Raw genomic sequence first — 24,666 nt, forward strand, 5'->3', positions numbered from 1 at the left:
CCACTTGTGATGCTGTACAAGGCTTTACAACGTCTCCTTTCAGCTTCAGAGTGGATCTAAAACCATTACATTCTATCTATTTGGAGACCTAGATATCATATTTTACAATGCTTCCTGCAGAGCAGTTCAGAGAAGAGTACAATGTATCACTTAAGTACAAAATATTGACTATTTCTATAACGAAAAAGTACAGAGAGTTCCATTTATGTTTATCCTTTCATTGCAAATTGCTGCAACCTGGTCAAAAAATTTTCTCTGTGGCAGCAGGATATCTGCCAGTAAATGAGTCTGTTGAAAGGGCCACACCAAATCCAGCATCATGGGCCAACCCTGACCACAGCTGAGTGGTGTGAAGAGGGCTGACAGCCGCGTGGTCAACACCCAGGCCAGAGAGGAAAGCAGCGTGAGGTGTTAACGGAAAAATCCAACTTCCCCCTCTTCCAAAGATGATGAGCAAAACCAAAATGGAGCACTCCCTGGTGAGTTTTAAAAGCAACTTTCATTTTTCAGAATGAAAGCATTTACTAAGCTTTTGCATCTTTATGTCTTTTTCCATATTTCTTTCTGTAGGATAAATGTCTTTTTAAAAGCTCATGCTTGCTTAGTAATAATTATGTGTTTCTATTGTTTTATGTGAGAGGTTTAGTTAATTACAATATTAGTTTCCTAGGGCTGCCATAGCAGTGTACCATGCACTGAGTGGCTTAAATAACAGAAATTTGTTCTGGAGGCTAGAAGTCCAAGAACAAGGCATTGGCAGTGTTGACTCCTTCTAAGGGCTGTGAGAGAGAATCTCTCCCATGCTCCTGCTCGGCTTCTGTAATTTGCTGACAATCTTTGGCATTGATTGGCTTATAGAAGCATCACCCTGAACTTTGCCTTCAGCTTCACGTGGTATTTTCCCCTATGGGCTTGTCTCTGTGTGCAAATCTCCCCTATTGATAAGACACCAGTTACATTGGATTAGGGCCCACCCTAATGATCTCATCTGAACTAATTACATCTGCAGTGATCCTATTTCCAAATAAGGTCACATTTAGAGGTACTGGGTGTTACCCAGTAACATAATTCTTATGTTACTGGTCAACATCAGAACTTGGGGGAGATACAATTCAAACCATAACAGTCACCAAATTCTGCACAGCGGCATTCTGAAGAGCAGGGTCTGTGTCTTATGACCCCTGGGTTCAGGCATAACGACTTAAACTTAGTAAACATTCAATAAATCATGATGAAATGCCTTAGAATTGTGGTGCAAAATCACTTCAACAGATCCCTATGACCTAGAGCCAATAAGTAGTAATGAGGAGCAGTATTATGAGTATCCTTGATAACAAAGTTTCCTTTTTGAAGCTAAGGCCTTGTATTTGCAAGTCTCGTCGGACTAAAGTTTTCAGATTCCAAATAAGTCTTTAGTACCTAATGGAAATAAAGTAGGACCAACTAACTCCAAGGGGAAATGTAGAAAAAGTTGGTCACGGTCAGCTGGGAAAATCTTTTGGAGATTATGGGGACCTAATCCATCTCTACTCCCTACCAGCTTGAACTTGATGCAAAACAGACATAAGAAGTTGATAGTCAGATGAAATTAAAAAGAAAATTAAGACAAAAAAGAAAAGCTAAACAAAGTCAGCTTTGTTAATGGGCAAACGCTCAATGACCAATAGGGATGTCTAAGAAGAATCCAGTGGAAACTATAGGTTGGGTTCAAGTTGAGGTGATGTCTCTTAATCTCCCTTCCCACGTTGGGGAGAGGTTGGTGCTGCTGGGCAGACTCTGTCAAGATGCGGGGTGCAGACTCCCTTCTGCCAGGTCGGCCACAGCAAGAAGAGTGTGAGAGCTTGGGTGCTGGACCACACTGTGACTTTCACGAGCCTTAGGTATATTATGTAAGCCCCTTCCTGCAAAAGAAACAAAAATAAAAAATTATATTTTTTGACAGTGTTGGTATAAAGATTAATATATTTATAGTATCTATTAAAACATTGCTTGTGATGTGTTCATTTTTTCTCCTGATTTTAAAAGCAGTTAAAACATTTTTGTGGGTCCCTGCAAGTATTTTGAGCCAAAGGACCATGCCAAATGTACCTAATGAATAAGTCAGCCCTGCCTGGCCAGATTGGCCCTGACTCTGAGAGGCAGGCCTTGGACCTGAATCCGGGTGTATGACTTTCACGATGGCAGGAAAGAGAAGAATGTCTGTGGTCTCTCATACCGTCTTCCAGGAGGCAGGCAGTGAAGGCACAGGGGTAGCCAAAGCAACCCCTCCGACTGGTGAGTGAGGCCCAGTGCAAGCTCTGCAGTCTACCCAGGTCCACCAGGGCAGGACAGAGGCTCTGTTCCCCTCCACCTCTGTCGGCTTCAGCCTTCCCCCTCCTTCCTTCCTCCCGTGCTGCTCGCTATGTTCCTGCTCTCCCCACATACAAGTCAAGCAGAGAAGCAGCAAAAGCAGCCCAACCTGCGCTGATAAGGAGGGTTTCCTTAGCAGGGGAGATGGGAATGGAAGGATTTAGAGGAAGATTCTCCTGGGGTCCTTCAAAAGCAAGTCCTGGCTGGAGGATGGAAAGTGAAAGGGAAGAGGAATCAGATCTGTGAAGGCAGTTTAATCTGTTCTAAACATTTTACTAAGTGTTTTACATTCTTTATCACGTTTAATTCTAAAAACAACACTGCCTGGAGGCATCGCCACTGTCACTCCTACAGAGGAAGGAAAGGGGTTGTTGAGTGGCCGAGTCTAGATTTGAGGTGAGGCTTTTCTAGCTCTCATGCCTATATGTAGGATTTTCCTCTGTCCAGATTTAGTTGCCAGTTCAGTTCAGGAAAATTTATAATGGAGGTAGAGTGCAAGGAGGAGATGTTAAAAAAAAATTCCCATGCATAAGAGATTTTTCTTTGCAGATTGACTCTTTTTTTTTTTTTTTTTTTTGTTTGATCATCTTTAACATTTATTTATTTATTTGGTTGCACCGGGTCTTAGTTGTGGCAGGCGGGCTCCAGCTGAGGCAGGTGGGCTCCTCAGTTGTGGCATGTGGGCTCCTTAGTTGTGGCATGCGAACTCTTGGTTGCTGCATGCATGTGGGATCTAGTTCCTTGAGCAGGGATCGAACCCACCAGGGAAGTCCCGCAGGGAACTGCGCCACCAGGGAAGTCCCACAGATGGACTCTTAGAAGGTTTTAACTGTCGTTCTGTATCTCTCTGAAGGCTCATTTTACCCACAATCCACTACCAGCATCTTTATGACATGCCACTGATAGCTAGTAGAAATTCAGAATCACCTGTCAGTCTGGTGATTATCATAACTTTTGCTGCACTAAATAGTGGATTAAGGAAAAGCCCTGGTTTTCAACCACTGGACCACGATCCTCTTTAAATTATGTTTTTTATTTAAACACCTTTGCTTCAAAAATCTGCTCTGATACTTAACATAGCTTTATAGTAACAAACACTTCAATATATTGCCTGGCTTTGTGAATTCAATTAGGGACTTCTGAGTGCATCAATGCCTTTCTCAAACAACAGCAAAAACAAAAACACCTGACAGGCCCTCTGTTCTCCAAGATTCTATTTGTCTGTTTTTAAGACCCCAGAAAACCAAGGGCTAGACAGGCTCCCCTGAATACCATGATTAATTGGCTACTAAGCACAGAGTTAGTGCATGTAATTTGGTCAGTTTTTTTATTATTTGGTTTTCTTTGTAAGTGGCTTTACTCCTTTTAAAGAATTTCTTCCAAGCTCTTTTTCTTCCTTTTAAAAACGTAAGTTCAATGACTTGTCCTTGTGTAAGGTGGGAGTTGCAGATGCCCTCTTTTGATTATAAAACACAATATACTTATTCTATTTTAGGGACCAAAGCACTCATAAGAGCTTTGTAAGTTTTTTTTTATTTTTCTTAAAAATAGGACACTTCATGATGTGTAGGTACTTGCAAACGTAGATCTCAATAGGAAAGAACTTTAAAATTAACCTATGAAATAGTCCCAGGATATGAAAAATAGCATACAATAGAGAGAGGACTGTCCCAACATTATACGAGTGTGCTCTCTTTATTCTGACCTTCGGTAACCATCGGGTGAGCTGCTGCTTCTCAGCAGGAACTCCCCGCCCAGGTCAGGCAGAGCTCGTTAGCCATTCCACAAGCCAGAGTGGATCCCCTGCCTCCCGAGATGTTCTGCCTCCCTCTTTCCCCAACATCCCTGGGAGGCTTTTAGCTTCTCAGCCCAATTCAGTTATATAGATATTTCTGCAAGTATGGTTAATAGATGCTTGATATCACTTTGGCTTAAAAGATTTTCTTTAGCATGAGTAATTGGTAGATCTAGCCTCTAAAATAGGTTATATATAATAAAAGAAATTTATATGTTTGATTTTAATCCCATTTCTGGAAACTCCTAAAACTCTTGGAATTTCCTAAGTATAAGCAATGGGAGCATCTTTTGTTATACTATTTGGTCTTTTGTCTTCAGTTCCTGAAATTACTTCAGAGCATAAAGGTGAGAGGAGTATCTTGTTATACCTAACAAGCCCCTTTCAACCACACCTGAGTTCATGTTGACTCAGTGACTTTTGGAGATCCTCTAGGCATGAGGACTAGTTCCTGGGGGGGAAACAACCAGGAGTAGAGGGTTACAACTTAACCCCACCTGTCGACCTTTAGGGAGGGGAGGGGAGTTGGAGGTTCAATCAATCAAACAATGGCCAATGACTGAATCAATTATGCCTATGTAATGAAGCCTCCCTAAAACCCCAGAAAGATGGGGTTTGGAGAGCTTCTGGGTTGGTGACTACATAGAGGTGCTGGGAGAGCAAAGTGCTCAGAGAGGGCATTGAAGCTCTGTGTCTTTTCCAACACACCTTGCCCTGTGCATCTCTCCATCTGGCTGTTCCTGAGTTATAATCTTTTATAATAATGAATACATGATATGAATACAACTAGATACTCATCTGAATCTACAAATATTCTCAATTACTGCTTAAATCTAACTTTGGTTTTCATCTATTGACAAGCCCTAACTTGTCTGAGCATTCTTGGGACTGCAGGGCAGGTTGGACTAAAGCTGATTGACCAAGCCTCCACAGCCAGATATTCCATTAAAACTGAAGTCATAGTTTTAAGGTTTTGAAAACATTACTAGTAGATCGAATATTGGCTAGTACTATTCACCCTGTTTAAAGTCATTAGCTCAATGTATTATGGTTTGACTTTTTGACAGTCTTGACTTCTCCCATTCACCCCGTACAATACATGGTAGAACCTCTCTTAATTAAAATGAACTAAAGTTGTGTCTTGAGAATTTCATAAATTCACACTTAATAATCCATTTAATTTCTCTGAATCTCAGAGTGTAAGTCAATATCAAATTTGTATTTTTCCATGGTGACACCAGTGTCTGAAAACTTACATTAGTTCAAAGGATGAGTCATCAGCCCTTCCAAGTGGTTGCTTAGCGACACCTGATCTGCAGAAAGTCGGGGAAGCATACTGGATTTGTACCCCTGCTCACTTGATTGAGTACACTTGCTTCCTCTCCCTGCCACCCTCCTCAGCTCAACCTCTGTCAGTCAGGCCTCCTAGCTCACGTGAAAAGAAGGATGTGTTTTTCAAGGTTTTGAGTCTGGGAAATCATTTGGTCCCATTGTCCTAGTGGATCACCTTCTTTAAACAATCCCTTCAAGCTCCCCATTTTTTTGTTTGTTTGTTTGTTTGTTCCTCTTGTTTTTTGGAAGGAGTGCCTAATCAGCTAATCATTATTGTAGATTTCCTGAAAGTGTTTTATGTTTTGAATGTAGGTGAACATTTATGGAGAAACTGTGATTTGAAAATCAGGCAAACCTGAAAGACCTGAGAGAAACCACCTGTGCTCCCTGAATTCCAATTTGAAAATGTTGACAACAAGAAAAGAGAATCATTTTCCTGCAGCAAATGAAGGGTTGAATTTTCCCAAAGACAACAAGTTTTATAAAAAGCAGACCTTGTGAAAAATGATGGGAGATGTAGGCACTTTTAAGATGTCTCTTGATTTCCATTTAGGCCTAATCTTTTTGTTTCATTTAGCCCAGGTATGTGGGTTTGAATTATTTTGGTGACTAAATTAATAGCTATTTAAACACTTTAAAATGATTATCTTCAGAGATTATTTATTCTAACTTAGCCCATTTATATTATTGTAACTCGTTATTTCATTGTGTTCTTTTAGTTTTGTTTTGTTTTTTGGACTAGGGATTTTTTTTTTTTTTTAATCAACGAAACAATAAAAGGCTTGGGCCTCTTTAGAAAATAACAGCATGAATGAGGGCTCCCTTCGTTAGGCTGTATGTGATGGTGTGAGTTTAAATGTTAGATTCTCTATCAACCTCCAGGTTTGAGAACATGTTTCCTCTCTGGGCATCATGGTAGGATGGAACCCCATCTGTGATCTCCTCTACCCAGAGAGAATTGAAGTGTAGCTAACAAGGATCAAACTAATGAAAAACAGGAGTTTGGTGTTGCCGGAATATGTAGAAAAAGGTGGAGTCTTAAAAAAAAAATATTTCTCCCGCCAAGACAGTATTGAGGAAACTCGTTATTTTCCGTCTGCCTATTTCTTATTCTCAGTGTTAAGTGAAAGCAAAGTTTTAAAACTTTTCTCCACTGCAAAGAAAATATATTTCAGAAAATCCCTATCTAGAAAATAAAGCAATTAAGAATTATCTGGCTGTGAGGATCTGGCCCCAGCTTGACTTCAAGCAACAGCTTCATTGCTTTAAATCAAGATGTGCATGAGAATTAGGCTGCTCTGATCAGCCAACGCGCTGAGTGACTTGACGTTTTAATAAATAAATAAGTATTCAAACCGTCATAAAGTATCCTTTGAAATTATAAACATGGGAAACTTTATGAGATGCAAGTGGGTGTTAAATGGTCCAGCAAAGCAAGGCCTGAGCAGTTGGTAGGCTTTGAAATTGGGAGATTTAAAATTGGGAAAATTGGGGGAAGTTTTTGGGAAAATTAAATCTACCAAAAGACCATCTTTATTTATTTCAAAGGCTTATGTCTCTTAAAATTTCTAAATTTTGCCCCCTAGTTTGGAAATACAAAGAGATTTGAACTTATTTTTTTTAATTGACTCATGATTAACATACAATACTATATTTGTTTCAGGTATAAAACATAGTGATTCAATATTTTACACATTATGAGATAATTTCCTTTGTCCCCCCACCTGCACCCCCCTGGCATCCACCAGTTTGTTCTCTGTATCTATGAGTCTATTTCTGTTGTGTTTTGTTTGTTTGCTTGTTCTGTGAATTTCATTTTTATACAACCAGCATGCGTAGGCTACTGTTTAATATTATGGTAACTTAAAAAACTCATTTAAGCGAAAACAAGTATTTAGAAAGTTTAACTTTTACTTTAAAAAGATATGTAGGACTTCCCTGGTGGTGCAGTGGTTGAGAATCCGCCTGCCAATGCAGGGGACACGGGTTCGATCCCTGGTCCAGGAAGATCCCACATGCCACGGAGCAACTAAGCCCGTGCGCCACAACTACTGAGCCCGTGCGCCTAGAGCCTGTGTTCCTCAACAAGAGAAACCACCGCAATGAGAAGCCTGCACACTGTAACGAAGAGTAGCCCCCAATTGCCACAACTAGAGAAACCTTGCTCGCAGCAACGAAGACCCAACGCAGCCAAAAAAAAAAAAAAAGATATGTAAAATTTATTCTGTGTATGTTAATGTGTGACACCCAGGAAATTACTCATTGGTAGTTAGTTCAATTTAATTAATTAGATGTTTACTCAGTGGCTATATGTGCCTAGTCCAGGTTATGTACTATTAGAAAAATTAACATTGTGTGTTGTCCTATCTATGCTTCCTGTGAAGCAAGATATTGGAAATAATTTGATGTGGAAACACTTTTCTCAAAGCACTAGATAGACAGCATGTATTAAAGTCCCATATTGATTTTGATCAAGTACTAAAGTGTGGCAGAGACTAAGCAGTAGGGATAGTGGGGACCTGAGAGGTTTGTGTTATAAGAAAAGATAAAGGTCGACAGTATAGATGACTTAAGAATATTTGGTAGATTAATTGTTAGAATTTTGGTTGGTAAAGATAGTTATAGAAGAGTTAGCCAGATCATGGCAGAGAAGAAGCACCAGTGAATTCATGAGTTATTTCCCTGATTACCATTTTTCAAAGCATACATGTATCATTCATCTGCCACTAGTCAGGTTAATGGATCAGTTAATATCTCTTAATGACTTGTAAATAGTAGACTCTTCCCTTCTCAATATGTATATTATCCTAGTGGTTGGCTTGTGTAATAAGCAGCTGCTTTTTCTCACCAAGGGCTGTTAGCACATGTAGCTGGTATTTCTGTACAGTAGCTCTCTCTATACTTTTGACAGGCTTAGCTTCATAATTTGCATGGTCCAGTGCAAAATGAAAATGGGGTCCTTCTGTTCAAAAATTAAGAATTTCAAGATGGTTACAACAGAGCACGAAACCTAAGTATGGGGCCCTTCTAAGTAAGTGGTCCTGCACAACTGTACAAGACACACACTCATGAAGCTAGTCCTGCTGATGGGGAAAGCCAAATCAGTGTAAATGAACTATGATTAAGGCAAAACCTCTACATCAAGGCACAATCAACTAGTGTGCAGCTCGTAGATGAGCAACCAGTTAATGGTCATATATATATATATACACATATATACATACATGTATATATATATGTAAATACATATTTACAACATAAGTATAAATTTGTATAATATTTAACATTATATTTTAACAAACATACATATGTAAATATATATATATATGATTAAAATATGTAAAATAGAATTCTGAAAACCTCTGATGTGATAGCCTTGGGTGAATAAACTAGAAAAAGGTCACTTGTCACTATCCATAAATCATGTTATGCATCAGGTGAGATATCATTCAACAAATATTCTCTGAGTCTCTATTCTGTGCCAGGTACTTTTTTGTGGTGTGAGGATATAACAGAGAACAAAATAAACAGAGTCCCTGCTCTCAGAGAGCTTTCATACTATTGAATTTTGGAAATTTTGACTGATTTGCTCAGTCTTTACTTTGTAGTTTTGCTTTCATGTTGAAACCCCTGGCTTTCCTGCCTCTATTCAGACCGGAAGCAAAAGTATCAAAACTTGGTTATTCTTGTCACTGTTTAGAACTGAGTAGAACCAGGACTCTCTGGAAAAGAATGTGCTGAAAGTTTGTCTTTGAGAGGTTTCCAAGCTGAAGACACTCCTAGGAGCACTTCCCCCGAGGCCAAAAGTCTCATTTACTATCAGCGATTCACAGGGAAAGAAGACAGCCCACTTATCTTTGGTAAGAGGACAGCTCTGATGATACTGAGTGACACAGGATTGCCCTGAAAGTCCACCGCATCCATCTTACAAAAATCAACAACCCTTGCTTTTCCTCCTTCCAAAGAATTTACTGGTCTGGTTTGGCCTTTATGTGCCACATTCCATTCCAGAAGCCCAGCTAAAATGTTCTCAAGGTCTGACCAGAGATTCCTCCTCCCTTCCCCGGGCTGGTACAACTTGACCGCTGCTTGACATCAAGGTCAACTAGAGACTGGGAACAGTTATGTAACTGCATTATAAATTGAATTAGAGCTGTACATGAGCCCAGACCAAGTAACCAGGGCAGCTCCAGGCAAGAGCAGCAACGTGTCCTCAGGAGACAACATTGGAGGAATCGCTTTATGAGGAAAGGAAATAATGTATCACAGGCAAAAAATAATCTCTCCCCAGTCCCTCCCAAGTCTGGGCAGGCTGCTGCCCTGTCAAGTGAGGAACAAGAAAGAGGCATTGAGTGCGGAGAGAGCTGGTAGCAGTGTGGCAGTGGGTACTGAAGAAGCACCATGCATAATACACACACACAGAATGAGAAAAAGAAATCAGTTTTAATATCAGAACAGACGCCACCCATACAAGAGAACGAAGAAGGCTTACTCATGGGGAGGGGAAAAGCTTCTGGCAGTCATCTGTGCTCTGGAGGATGGGCAGGAGAGCTTACTGCAGGACAGTCCCCCTGCTACCAGGGACCAGTTGTTCTAGAGAGAATATGTGCACACAGGTCTTAAAGGCTGGGGCTGAAAACTCTTTTGATGCCTCTGATGACCCAGGACCTTCTACCCCAAAGTAAGATGTCGTGCTAGAGAGAGGGGAAAATAGTAGCTGGGTTTTTTGTTTTTGTTTTTTTTTCACAGGCAAATGAATACAGAAGTAACTTTTGAAATGATAAAAGGTGCTGGGACCACATATTATGACCTTGGTCTATGCTAGCATTACCATCTTCAGAAACAAATGAGGAGAGGCAGAATAATGTAAAGCTGAAAGCTTGGACTGTGTAGTCCACTGATGGGACCTAACCGTACTTCCATCTCTTACTAAGTGCTTGACATGTGGCCAGGTTCTTAAATCCCTTCTAAGCTCCAGCTTAGATAATTATAGTACCTACCTCAAAAGGCTTTTGTGAGATTCAATGGAGTCAAATGCAATAGTGTTTGAAAATTAGTCACACGGAGACTTGAAAATACTAACAAAAATAGCTAATAATTATTGAGTGTTTTAAGTGGCTTATATGTATTAATCCATTTAATTCTCACAGTAATCCTATGAAAGACACAGAGAGGTTTAGTAAATTGCTCAAGTTTGCACATCTAGTAAGTGCCAGAGCCAGAATTTGAACGCAGGCAGTAGCTTTCCCATTCATGTTCTAACCTAGGATGTGTTAATGAAGGGATTGGGGCTCATGAAGTTATATATGTATAATAAGTAGTAGGTTTTTATACGGTGCCTCAGAGGTGTTTATTGCCCATGTATATTTTCCACTAGAGTCAGTGTTCTGTAGACGTTCCCTCTGAACGTGTGCCAAGGTGGCCGTGCTTTCACATGTGAGTGAGCAGAGGATGTGGCTCTTTTGCTGTATCCCTGGAATAGGGCAAAATGACTATCAACGTATAGGAATTTAGGAGGCCATGTGGCACAGTTGTTAAGTGCATGAACTCTGCTGTCAGATTGCCCAGGTTTTCTTCCCAATACCAGCAATTATTAGGTCTGTGCCTTGGACAAGTCACTACACGTGCCCAGCCTCAATTTTCCTTACTACAGAAAGGGATAGTGTACTAGTACTTACTTCCTGGGCTTGTAGTTAAGATTAGATCAGTTCGTACATGTAAGAGGACTTAACACAATACTTGGCAAATCTTAAGTGTTCCATCAGTGTTGACTGGTATTGTTGATTTTTCTGCCATTCACCCTGCCAGGCCCAGGGATACAGCAGTGACAGGTCAGGCCGCTGCTCTGATGGTTTTTCCATGAAACAAAAAAACAAGTAAATAAACAACAAAAACGTAGATTGTGAAAAGTGTTATGGAGGGCAATATACTACAGACTAACTGAGAAAATGGCTCTCTGAGGTGGTGACAGTTAAGCTGAGGCTTGAGGAATCAGTGGTGAGCAGGGGACAGAGTACCCAGAAGAGGAAAAGTAAGTGCAAAGTCCCTGAAGCAAGAAGGAACTCACCACATCCAAGAAACAAAACGAAAGTTGCGGTGGTTTGAGAACAGTAACAGGGGCATTGGCCAGGCTGGAGCCAGGGCTCACCTAGTTCTGGTGAGTAGAGGAAGGCAACGTCCCATCTCCCTCAATTCTGTTTTCATCCATTGATTGACATTGGGCCTGAGGAACATCCTGGAACTGAAACCTGTTTGCCTATTGGGATTCAGTCACCAAATGTGTCAGCTTATTGAAGTGGCCCCAGCAAAGGAAGAAAATCTTTAAAAAGTGGACCCAAACCAGTAGCGAGCCAGAGCATTGTAGGAGACTGACGGTTCCAGGTTAAATATGATAAAGGACCCCATAAGTCATCTTGACCCAGGTACCCGTGTGTTGTGTTTGCTCCCCTGGAAGAAAGGTGTGAGTGTCCACTGAAAGAAATGCAGCATTAAGTACAACTGTGGCTATTGGGACTCAAATATCCTTATTGGGGACCCCTCCCTAGCACCATGCTAGGCTTAAAACCAAAGTGCTCCCTTGTCACTTTGTGAGAGCAGTGGCAAGATCTCCAGCCCTAAGGCACAACCATCATCCAGTTTCTCCACCATGGACACCATGAATGGGAACCATGGATTTGCAGCTGTGTGGAAGTGGCCGTCACAGTGTGAATACAGTTTTAAGAACAAGTTTTAACTTCAGAGACTCCAAAGCACTGGTTTGGCTGGCCAGCCTTGGCAAGAGATAGCAAAGTCTGATTCGGGGGCATGTGCACATCCCCATGAATTCCTGGAAATATTTAGACTGGCCTTCTCACACTTCAGCAGGTGGGAGTTTAGAACCACCGTACACATTTGTACAGTAACATTAAAAAAGTTACATTTCATACAATTTTAAATATATCTGTATATTCATATTTAAACTGAGAATCATTAGGTAGGTGAAACCTATCGGGCCATCTCATTTCCCTTTGAAAACAAGTGATTTTCTAATCTCACCTTCAATTTGTTTCCTTATTGGACTTCCTAGAAAGCGATAATGAGAGAAGAAAAGCTGATGTTTAGAAAGTAGACCAGAAGCATGAGAGCCAAGGTCTCAATCTCTCATCTGAGTTAGATGGAGATGGCCAGAGGGGGTACCACTTTGCTTCTGATAGAAGCCATCCCAACACTCCACTCAACTCCTACACTTGGTTTGTGGCACCACATCTAAGATGAGCTTAACATACCTGACATGGCGTGGAGACACGTTTTATTGCTCTTTCTTCAAAGATTGCTTCTCTGACATCATTTACCAGGTACCCCTGGTCCCTAGACTTCAATGGGTTTGCTTTCCCCCATAGACCAGTACATGATGATTAGATTACATTATTTGATTTTTGAGAGTTGAGACTGCTTAAACGATCTTGATCAAGTAATGTTTGCTTGATACACTTTACACTGTACTTACAAACCCCTTTCATTTCTTTTTTGACCTTCTCGAATACTAGATGAGAAGGGAAGACAAGCAAGTATTATCCTTATTCAATGGATGAATAAAATTTACCTTCAAAAGGTTAAGGGACATGTTCAAAATCTTGCTACTAGGAAAAGGCAGAACCAGAACTTGGATCTAGATTTTCTGCTCAAACTTCTCTATTTTTTGCATAGAGTTAAGACACTTTTCATCTACCCAATGCAAACGACCACCATCATTCCCCTAGAAACTGCCCGAGTTTGTCATGGCAAATGCCACTCAAAGATACTTACATTTTATTCTCAACCTCTCATCTTCCTCCTCCTTTCCAAAATAGAATACCTTGCTGACCACTAGACATGACATAATGCAGAAAGCTCAGAGCTGGAGGTTTGGAGATTAGGAGATTCAGCCTTTTCTACAGGGCCTTCACAAATGCCACAAATAAAGTACAGAAGGTGTTATTTTTCCGAGAGGAACTTACAGTCTAATCTTCTCATTGTTTGGGGGCCTAATGAAGCAAACTCCCTCTGTAGTTGTCTGAAATGCTGGCCCATGACAGGCTCTGCAGGGGTAAACAGCGTCCAGCAAGCCACACCACTCTCAGAGTATGTTTTCTCATCTGTGAATCATCAGGTCTTAAACTGAACTGATGCAATGCATTTGCAATCATTTCTTACATTACTGCTCCCCTTTGCCCCTGGTTTGGTCTTTTTCCCAGTCTGTAGTCCCTTCCTGGCTCCAGACAGACAACTCCAGGAAACTCCAGGTACCCCTTCCCCCATCAATGCCCTGTCTAGGCCCTACAGATTTCAACCCTGAAGCAAAGTAGGAAAAGCCATGGAGACATGTTAAATGTGGCACTGCCACCTGAGGCGTTTTCTTTCTTTAAATTTTCAACAGGGCTTGAATGCACAGTTAGAGCTTAATTGAACAATAACTTTTCTCTCTCTGTAGGGTCCTGCCAGTGCTTTGAGCAACAAGAAGGCAGTTCAAGTTTGTGTGGTGAATTTAGGGGTAAGTGGGAGAAGGGGAAGAAAGGCCGAGTCTCATAAGGTGTGATTTAATTTTAAAAATGCTTAGGCTGCTTTTTATAAGAATATCCATTTAACTGGATTTCTTTCTTGCTGACAAAAGAGGCAATTGCTGTATATAAAATAAATCTGATTAAAACTCCTTCTCTGTTCCTGTCAAGGTGAAGGATACAGACCCCAGGAACAACACACATTTGGGTTCCTAGTGTGTGCAAATGATTGTTTATGGGACGTTGGATGCCAAGACCCACAGAAAGCTCTTGTGCTGCCCTGTAAAAGTAGAGAGAACAGAAAGCTTTTCCTGAGGCACAAAAAGTTTATTTTCTTTCTTATTCTCTTTCACAGTGGTAGCTATTACTTTGTAATTTTCTTGGCATTTTGTTGGCAGCCAAAAATGACAGAAATAATATCCCTTGCTTACACTGTTTAGTTCCGATTCATTTTGTTTAGCTCAAGTTGCCTTGTATAGTAAAGGCAGCAGCTGCTAGATCTTGTGCAGAGGTCTAAACCAGAGCAAGTTCTTTGAGCAAGTCCTTAAACAGAAAGGCAGAGCAAGTTCAAACCCTTCCCTTTCCTTTATCCTAGCAGGGTTTTTAGAAGGCAGAGAATAGCAAGAAATGAATACAGCTTTAGTAATTATCATCGAAGTCTTTTCTCCTCAGTGTCCAACTGAGTAAACAACCTCTATCAAGCCAGTGAAGCACCATTTCGTACAATCGTATCCGCGCGATGCTATTTGGACAGCGGGTCATCATGAGTCATGGACACAGGTCAGGGTATGGGGCCTGAGATAACGAAGTGTCTGAGGATGGATGCAGTCTCCCAGATCTGGGGCAGGTGTGAGGAGTCGCCAGGAGCCAGGGACCATTAAGTCGATGGCTTCATCAAAACATGGAGTCAGAAATCCAGGCAGGGACACAGAGGTCTGGGCATGTGTCCAGTCATCAAGAGAAGTGGTGGCCTTTAAACCAGGAGGCACAAATGCCAACAGACAAGACTGCTGAATCTGGGGACCCGGGGTAGCCAACAGATAGAAGCCAGCAAATGCAACATGAGAGAGGCTTAGCTTCTATGTAAGAGGCCACTTCTCTGCAGCCAGAGGACGTTCATATGCTGCTTCTGTTAAACAAAGAAGCATTAGCCTTGTGCAGCTTGCCTAGAGCCTTCAGATGCAGACAAGCAAATGGGATCACTGATGTGGGTTATAGTATTGGGTGGAGAAATGCCTTCCTGAAAATGTAAAGCACCAATTCGTGCTCTCTTTATTTAATGAACGTAGTAACTAAATTATGGAGAAATCTAAATACTAAAATATCGTGGCTTGCTTTGAATGGGGCCCTTTTTTCAGGTGAGAAAGCTGAGACCAGATAAATGCACCGACTTACCCAAGGAGGCTGAGTCAGGAACAGAATATACGGCTTGGAATCCACTGATTACTCCATTATTTGGCACTACTTAAGGCTTGAGTCGCTAGGTTGATTCTGTGAACCCAGAATCCTTTGGGATCTGTGTCTGAAGAAGGGTTCTCCTCTGGTCGGAAGGTTTTCAGTTTACCTCTGCAGGGTTTATTTTTCACTTGGTGGGAAGCCAGGGTGGGAGATCCCCATCACCAACGCCCTCCTTCCTATGGATCCAAGCACACTCCAGGGCGTTCCTAGGCCTGGCAGGAAGGCTGGCGTAGAGATCCGGCGAGCTGTGCTCTAGACAGTTTGAGTTCCAGATGTCATGGGTGCTCCACTATCAGAGAAAGTGGTAGAAAGTGTCCCAGGCACAGCATGTACCGTCTGGACAACCTATAGGAATAACAGATAAACGTTCGTAGTTGTGAAAGTGATTATGATCTTTCGAGATAGTCAGTTGTATGCAGCTAAAGAGATCTAGAGGTAGTTTGTGGGTGATATTGAGTGATAAAATAGTATGAATAGTGATGTTGATGAGGAGGAGGGTTATGAGAGTAGTAGTTTTGATTAGAAGAAGGAGGAGACATGCAGTGTCTAATTTATACATAATGGGTTAAAGAAGCTAAAATTTATTTTTGGCCTAGGAGTGGATGACTCTGTGAGGGCAGGGACCAGGTCCATCTTTTTCCTCACTTCATGCTCGGTGTCTTGCTCTGTACCTGGCCCTGCAGGGCTGTGCTGTTATTAACATTATAGGATTGAATGCACTGATGGCCTTGACCCATGACCATGCTGGGGAGGATGTGCGATTGAATTTTGTCCCACTGGGTGACAAAGTCTGGAGCACAGCCTTGAGATAAGCTGTGGTTTGGCACTCGTCCATTCCAACCTCATTTATTTTTTTGAGGCAGGCAGCTTTTGCCTCATTGGTTTTCACTGCTCATCGAGTTCCATTAGCCTACTCATTAGTGACGGCTTCATTCCCTCCCCACATATTCTGTCTCCTGAGTGACACTTCTTTGTGTCATTAGCACTGACCACGATTGCTGGGTATCAGTGGAACGTGGCATTACCAGCAGGGCCTGTTGGCTGCAAATAACGCCCTCCTCTGTCACACTGATACCCACAGGAAACAGCAGTTTCAATGACAAAGGACTAAGAGCATCGGGTTGTAACACTGACATTTATAGTTCTAGTTTCTCTCTCTCTCTCTCTCTCTCTCTCACACACACACACACACACACACACACACACACTTGTTCCCTGGAATGGCACTTCTGCATTACCTCAGGTACTTCCAACTCACTTGCCTAAATATGAACACATCATCATAACCCCAAACCTTTTCTTGCTCCTGAATCCATTTTTCCACTAGAACCACTCCTGACCCATCAGCCGAACTAGAGGCACAGACTCATCTTTGACTCTTTGCTTTGCTCTTGCCCACATCTGATCAGGCACCAAGGTCTACCCACAGTTCCAGAGAAGCAGCTCGTGGACCCTCCGCTTCTCTCCTTTGCCACTGCCGTCGTTGTCGTATAGCCTCTGTCGTCTTTCACCTGGACTTAACTCCAACTGCTTTTCTGGCCTCCAGATATTTTCATCCTTCCAACCTCTCTTCTCCAGGGAACAGGGAGGGTGCAGAGCATCTGTGGGAAGGTTAAGGGAAGACAGACTCCTGGCATGGAAGGTAGAATACTAACAGCAAACAATTTTTGAGAACATTTATTGAGCACTTTCTGTGTGTCAGGCACTGATTTATTAATATTTACATGACCTTATTTAATCCTCACAAAAACCTAAACGTAGGTAGTATAATTATCTTTAGTTTACAGGTAGGAGAAATTGTACGTGATGTACAGATCCCATCACTAGGAAGTGGCAGAACTGGGACTGGAAACCAGATTCATCTGACTCCAAAGTCCACACCATTTCCAGGACAGCATCCTACCTTTCTAGTTGCTCTAGACCAGAGGTTCAGAATCACCTGGAGGGCTTGTTAAAACACTGATTGCTGAGCCCCACCCCCAGAGTTTCGGAATTCCTACTCTGGGGTGAGGTTGCAAATTTGAGAATTTGCATTTCTAACAGGATCCCAGGTGGTGCTGATGCTTCTGATGCGGACCAAGCTTGGAATCACCGCTCCAGGCGGCGTTCTTTTGGAGCACTTTCTCCTTCGCCACAGCACACGCGGTTCAAAACTCAGATGTCAGACTGGTTTCATATCCTGGAATTGTGCCTGTGTCTGTGCGCCACCGGATTTAGCCTCCCTAAGCCTCCATCACTTCTTCTATAAAATGGGGATTTTTGAGGACTGCAAATCATGTATATAAAGCTCGGAGCTCTGCACCTGGCCCAGAGAAAAACTCAGTAAGTACTAGCTGTTTACAAGTATCTTAAGTGAGCCCTTTTAGTCTATTTCTGCCTTTTTGCTGTTTCTCTCTCACTGTCTTAGAACTTTGCACTTGATGTTCCTTAGATTTGAAATGTTGTTTTCCAGGTCTTTGCATGGCTCACTCCTTACCATTCGGGTTTCATCTGAAATGGACAACCTCAGAGGCTTGGAGCCTAGATGAGGGCTCCTCCAAGCACGTGAGCATTGTTTGTTTGGTGGTAGATTTTTAAGTAGTGATCTAATTTCTAGAATGATTACAGAACTGTTCAGGCTTTCTATTTTTTCTACAATCAGTTTTAAGTTTTGGCTTTTAAGATAGTGATCCACCTTTCCTAAGTTCTCAAATGTATTGGCATAAACAAATTCATTGTACGATGTTAATATATTTTTAATCTCCACCCCTCAGTGTTGTACCCCTTTCACTTCTAATATTTTTTGCACCCACCTTCTCTCCTTTTTTGTTGATCATTCTTGTTGAGTTTTGTCTATTTAATTAGTCCTTAAAAAAAAACTTTCTGGTATTATCTTTGTTTGCCATTTATTTCTATGGTTTATTTCATGTATTCCTTCTCGCCTTCATTGGATGCTTAGATCTTTATCAGTGTTTTTCCATTTCTTCTGTAAGCATTTAAAGGTGTAAATGTCTCTTGAATTTCACATATCTCACTCTCATGGTGGTTGGCTTCCAACACATCTTTCAATATCTTTGAGCTACTTGAGCAACTTAAATCTGGTGGAATTCAGAAGGACCTCAGTTCACACTGAGCAGAGAGTTTTCTTTGGCTGTGGCCAGGTGCCCAGGGCACTCACCATCCTGTGTTAATTTCTCCATTTAGGGTTTTCCAGATCACACAGGTGGTACAAATTTAAACCTCAAACCCACGCAAGGGCAGGGCTATGGTGATGAATTCTCAGGTGAGACCATTTTTTGCTTCCTCCCGGATTGAAAACCAAGGCAGAAGTTCTCTCCTCATCCCCTTCGGAAGGTAGGTGGAATTTTTTTTTTTTTTTTTTTAAGATTTTGTCCAAGTTTTAGAGATTTATGTTTTGATCTACATTTAGTTAATTCTTTTATTTACTTATTTATTTATTTTTGGCTGTGTTGGGTCTTCGTTTCTGTGCAAGGGCTTTACTCCAGTTGCAGCGAACGGGGGCCAGTCTTCATCGCGGTGCGCGGGCCTCTCATTATCTCGGCTTCTCTCTTGTTGCGGAGCACAGGCTCCAGACGCGCAGGCTCAGTAGTTGTGGCTCACGGGCCGGGCCTAGTTGCTCCGCGGCATGTGGGATCTTCCCAGACTGGGGCTCAAACCCGTGTTCCCCTGCATTAGCAGGCAGATTCTCAACCACTGCGCCACCAGGGAAGCCCAGGTGGAATGTTTTTTATCCCACCCTTTCACTGAGTGGGTCGCCCTTCAGAGGCCTTGAATTTGCTGACTTTTCAGTTCTCATGCTCTGCTGTCTCCTCTAACTCCGAAGCCATGAAAACGCCATATCGGTAGATGGCCTCGGAGATTCAGTGCTAAGTGTTATTTTAAATAATCGCTTACTTTTATATTTGGTCTCTAGGGAGTTTCCTTACTTTCTTGCTAGTTTGGCTATATGTTCCAAAAGAAAAAAAAATTGTATTCTTTCCAAACTGTGTTATGTGTTGGGTTACTAAAAAAAAAGGCTGTTTTCATAGTCAACCATATTACCAGAAATTGAAGTAACCCTAGTCAGTCTTCAGCATATGATTCTTTTATCTTCTCTATAGTACTCATCAGTACCTGAATTTATTTTATTTATCTATGCGTTTATTTTCTGTTCCTCATCTCCTAGTTAAATGGGAGTAATTTGATGCCCGAGAGTCGGCTTTGTCCACTGGTGTGTGGTCAGTACGAACAGTTGCTGGAGGTGTCAGGGTGGCCAACTGGTCTAAGGTGCCAGACACAGGCTCTGCTTCTTTGTATAGAACAGTCACTGGCATTGAGTGAGACAATCAAAATTTGTTGATTGACTGACCTACAAATAAATTATGTATTAAAGAATGTATAAATATGTATAAGTTAAGTATTCACACAGTAGACTGTATCCTATGCAAACTTTTCAAATAATTATATTCAGTCATTAATATGAAAAATAATATCATGAGATATTAAGGTAGAAAAGTAGATTTTAAAATAGCATGTGTAATATGACCCCCATTGTAAAATATATGTGGGCTTGTGTGTGTTCATTATATGCGTGTTTGTTTAAAACTATCTGGAAGGATATACGATAAAAGTTAACTGTTTATTGCTAGTTAGTAGGATTTTACAAAATTTTTCTTTTATCCTAATGTTTTATACTGAGCACAAATTTTTATAATCAGACGAGTGGAAAGAAACATCTTTTAAAATTCTGGGGTATTTGTTTCCTAAGGTTCAAGGTGCATGTTACAGGTTAAGCTTCATTTTGTCTTTCTTTCTAAGGACTCAGCTTTATATTTGTTTCTACTTTTCTTGAAAGCAAAAATAGGCCATTTTCAGGCTCAGTATGTTTTCTTTAACAACATTAGTATCTCTTAACTTTTTCTACATACAAGGTTTGAGTAAGGTTATGCTGGAAGTCAGCGCAAGTCTGTTCTAGATTTGATACTTTATCAACTTTGTCTTGTTCCTTGTTTTGTGGGAAGAAAGGACACCATATGTCCCACTCTGACCTGGTGCGAGGAAAAGGACATCATAGGGCCTTTTTCTCCTCCACCGCGGCAGTTTTTGTCAGCATACCTCTTGACTCTATTATATTCTTAAGCTGGGTATCGCCTATCTTTGTTTGAAGAATAGCCAGAAATACTATAATTAATCCCTTTCCATTTCAACTGCTTACAATTTACATCAGTGATAAAGTTGGGAGCTGGGGACACAGAGTGTGTAAGAATCAGCTTCTGCCCTTCAAGCCCATAGACATGTTTAAAAAATACAGTAACAACATGGTGTCATAAGTGTTATGTGTGAAAGAGTTTCAGAATTCAGAGAAGGTGCTTGATGGAAAAAGGATGATGAGGCAATGATCTCCCTACTGTTTGTTTTTCAGCCTTTTCCACCACTCTTAGCATTTTTGCTCTAGCCACATTCTATTTCTTATATTTTTCCACAAACATCAGGCCATGTGTTATGTTCTTATTTATACTTGTACTCTCTACCAGGAATCTCCTTTTCCATTTTCCAGGCAAATTCCTACCTAACCTTTAGAGTTTGGATCAGGCATCAACTCCTTCAGGCAACTCTTCCTAACAGCCCCTCCCCAGGCAGGCAGGTTCTATGCATTCACTCATTCACTCAACAAGCATTTGTTGAGCACCTAGGACGCACTAGTCTCTGTGCCAGATCTAGAAAGGCAGTGATGAAAAGAAAAGTTGCATCCTGTGCCGGGAGTTCTTACATCCTAATGAGGGAGACAGGCGATGAACAAAAACAAGCAAGCCAACAAATAAAAGAGAGACAGTCTGTTATCATTGGTATGAAGAAAATAAGCCTGGGGTTCTGAGAGAACTGCTGACTTGGAGATAGAGGAGGGTGTGGTCATGCACAGATCAGGAAAGAGTGTTCTGGGGGAGGGAGCAACGTGCACAAAGCCCTCTACTTGCTCTTGCAGCTCCCAGTATTACTCTGTAGTTTTGCCTTTATCTGTTGTATTGTAACTATCGGCTTATAGGTCTCTCCTCCCAAGCTGGACCCTGCCTTTCCTGGGGAGAATGCGTCGTTCCTCTTGGAGTCTCTGCTGCTGGGAGCCTCTCACATCATCACGCTCAGTACATGCTTGAATGGCCAGGTGGATAAATGGATGGGTGAAGGGAGAGGCAAAGAAGGAGGGCAGAGCCATTTGAGTGGCTTCACAGATGAAGTGACACTTAAATTGTTTCTGGAGAGAGGAAAAGGATTTTTTTCTTTCAGAATGGGTAGGCAAGGCACCCCAGGCAGAGGCAAAAGAATTTACAAAGGTAGAGAATTTAAATACATACTGAGTTTAGGGAACAACAAATCCTTGCCTAGTGAAGAGGAAGTGATAGAGGAGGGAAAGCTAAAGATAGACAAGAAGGCTGGCCCCATCAAGAATGACCTTGTGTCATTTTATGGCAGATAATGCTGGACTGCCCAGATACTGAAAAACTATTACATATGTTACTTTGATGATTGTGTAAGTTAAGGTAACCTTACCTGCTAAATCCCCAACATCTTAGTAGCTTTTGAGGTTTGAAGTTTTTTCCTCTGGCTGATAAATGAAGGTATTTAGCAGATAGTCTCTCAAGATGTGAGGCAGGGACCCAGCCGCCTTCCACCTTGCAGCTCCTTCAGTTCCGCAGTTCAGAGTCCTTTGCTTCCATCCAGCCAACTGGGAAAGGGAGAGAGGGGAAGAGAGGAGGTGTGATTAGGCCTGTCCTGAACTGAACAGATCTGTGTCAATTCTACCCACATTCTGTAGGCAAGAATTCGTTCCCAAGGTCACACTTAGCTGCAAGGAAACCTGGAGTATATAGTCTAGCTATGTGCCCAGGAGAAAGAGGATGTGGGTTTGATGAATACTTCGCCAGTCCTTACCACATTTGTCAAATGCAAGACGTGGTTATCCTGGACCCTCATGTAAGAAGTAACGTCAGTCTCTGGGCATGTGGGCGGCTCTCTAGCAGTGATTCCAAGTGACTAATGCCTCGACTTTCTCCTCCCCAGACGACTGCCTAAGGATAGTTAGGCCACTTTCAAGAAATCAGCCCCTGTTTAACATATATTTCCTTGAAGAAAAATCAAATACTTAATTTGATATTGTGACGCCTACATTCTGGTTTGTTTTTTTGTTTTGTTTTGTTTTATGACCACACTATGGTTCCATTAATACCAACGAGGAGCTGGAGGAATGAACTCTGAAGTATTGACAATCACTGTAGCAATGCCAATAACCCTGAAGTGTAGGAGCTTCTTTCTAACATGTTTTCCCACATCAACAGAAATAAATATGTAAATAAGTTTTTCATCAAATAATTCTGGGAGACATATTTATTCTGAGTTATTAATTTTTAATTATTTTTAATTTAAACTCTTTATATTTAAGAAGAACTGTAACTTCTGTTTGTAATCAGAGGGCCAATAGAAGAGAGAACAAGTGAAAAACAGAATACTAGATGGTGGTAATGTTCCCAGGACTCACGATTTCTCTGTTGGAAACCAAATTTTTGCTACATGGTAATTTTGATCATCTGATGTTAAGGTGCATACCCATTTGTGTAATGGAAATTCCTAGCAAGGTAGAGAATACTTCCTTTGTGCCATGTTCACCCAACACCTCCACACCCACACTGCCCCCCACCGCTACCATTCCTTCTGCTATAATCTCGTCTTCTAGCTTCACCAGCAAATGAAAGCAATTAAATAGATGAGGGGAAAGAATAAATAAGAAAATCAATTTTGTTGTTAGCTTGTGGCTGTTGTGTCTCAAGTATACCTTCAACCCTCTTGTGAATATTCATCTCTGACTGTAAACTGTTTCTGGGCAGAACTGTTATTCCTACCTGTGCTGTGGGTGCTGAGTGTGGTTCTTGACTGGAACCCAGTGACAGAAGAAGGCAGGAAAATGGCAAGCAGAAAAGGAAATATTGAAAGGCCAAAAGGATGTCCAGTATGCTTAAACTGGCATTGAAATCTAGACCTTAGAAAGGTAAATCTCTAAGAAAATTAACAAGTTCTCAAAGTTAGGATATTTTGTCTTTGAAATTAGAACTCCTTCTCCAGCATTATATATATAGTTTATATAATAATGTTGTCATTCTGGAACTCTGAAAGAAGACTGGCTTTAATCAGGAGTGTTTGGGAGTGGACTTCATAAGACCAGTTTATACATATTGAACTTGAAATGTCTCTAGGAATTCAAGAGAGTATTTCACATAGGCAGATGGATATATAAGCTGAGGTATCTAGCCTGGAGATACAAATTTGTGCTTTGTTTGCAAATGGGGATAACTGAAGTTATTAGCTTAGATGATATCTGAGAAGAAGAAAGCACTGAAGAATAGAAGGGAGCCGAGTACACAACCTAAAGAAATTCCAACATTTAATGGCAGGTTAGTAGAGCATAAGCCTGCAAAGGAGACAGAGAAGAAGCATCCCATTAGTAAGAGAAAAGCCATGAGAATATTAGATCCCAGAAGTCAAAGTAAGAAAATGTATAAAGGAGCATGTTGTCAGAAGTTCAGAAGCTGCTGAAAGGTCAGATAAGATAAGAAATAAAAAATATTCCTTGGCTCTAGAAACAAGTAGTCGCTGGTAACCAGAGCAAAAGATGGAAAATACATACATATAGGGCCAGAATTCATACTGGAGCAGATTAGAGAGTAAATGGGAGGTGAGAAAATGGAGCCAATGAAACTAGATGCCTTTTTCCAGTACTTTGGCTGTGAAAGGGGATGAGAAAGATAGGGAAGAGATGACCAGAGATGAGGAATCCAGTAAGAGAGCTTGTTTGGATTGGTTTGGTTTGTTTGCAAGGTGAGAGACTCTAGCTGGTGTCTGAAAACTTATTCAGTATTTGGAGAGGAGATTACTGGGGGTACTTTCAGTAGAATGCTAGGCTGCACTTTTTACAATTTACAGTTCTGCAGTGGCAGAATATGGAGGTTTTTACCCAGTAGAGATGCAACTAATTTCTATCTGGAGTGAACGGCCTATCAGTTTGAAGCAGGTTTAAGGGCCTTTTGGACGCTAATCAGTATTGCATCCAACCCACACAGCCTATCCTAATATTTCTTTGTTAAACTGACAATAAGGTAATATTTCAAGTGCTCTTTGGACTGGTTTTAACATCTTACTGGCTCCTCTTTAATTGATGAGTTAAATAGAATGCTTGTCATGTGTGTGTTT

At 41.3% G+C, this 24,666-nt stretch overlaps 1 long non-coding RNA gene across 1 annotated transcript; it reads right to left on the minus strand.

Moving 5' to 3' along the window:
* Positions 1 to 1,646: 1,646 nt before the first annotated feature.
* On the minus strand, positions 1,647 to 22,299 carry LOC130707277 (uncharacterized). The gene is made up of 3 exons (XR_009007175.1): positions 21,976 to 22,299; positions 16,878 to 17,051; positions 1,647 to 1,901 (listed from the first exon to the last, which is right to left on the minus strand). It is a non-coding gene; the product is annotated as an uncharacterized LOC130707277 (long non-coding RNA).
* Positions 22,300 to 24,666: the final 2,367 nt, after the last annotated feature.

Source organism: Balaenoptera acutorostrata, chromosome 2, assembly GCF_949987535.1.
Source record: "Balaenoptera acutorostrata chromosome 2, mBalAcu1.1, whole genome shotgun sequence".
In the NCBI taxonomy this organism is placed as follows: Eukaryota; Metazoa; Chordata; class Mammalia; order Artiodactyla; family Balaenopteridae; genus Balaenoptera; species Balaenoptera acutorostrata.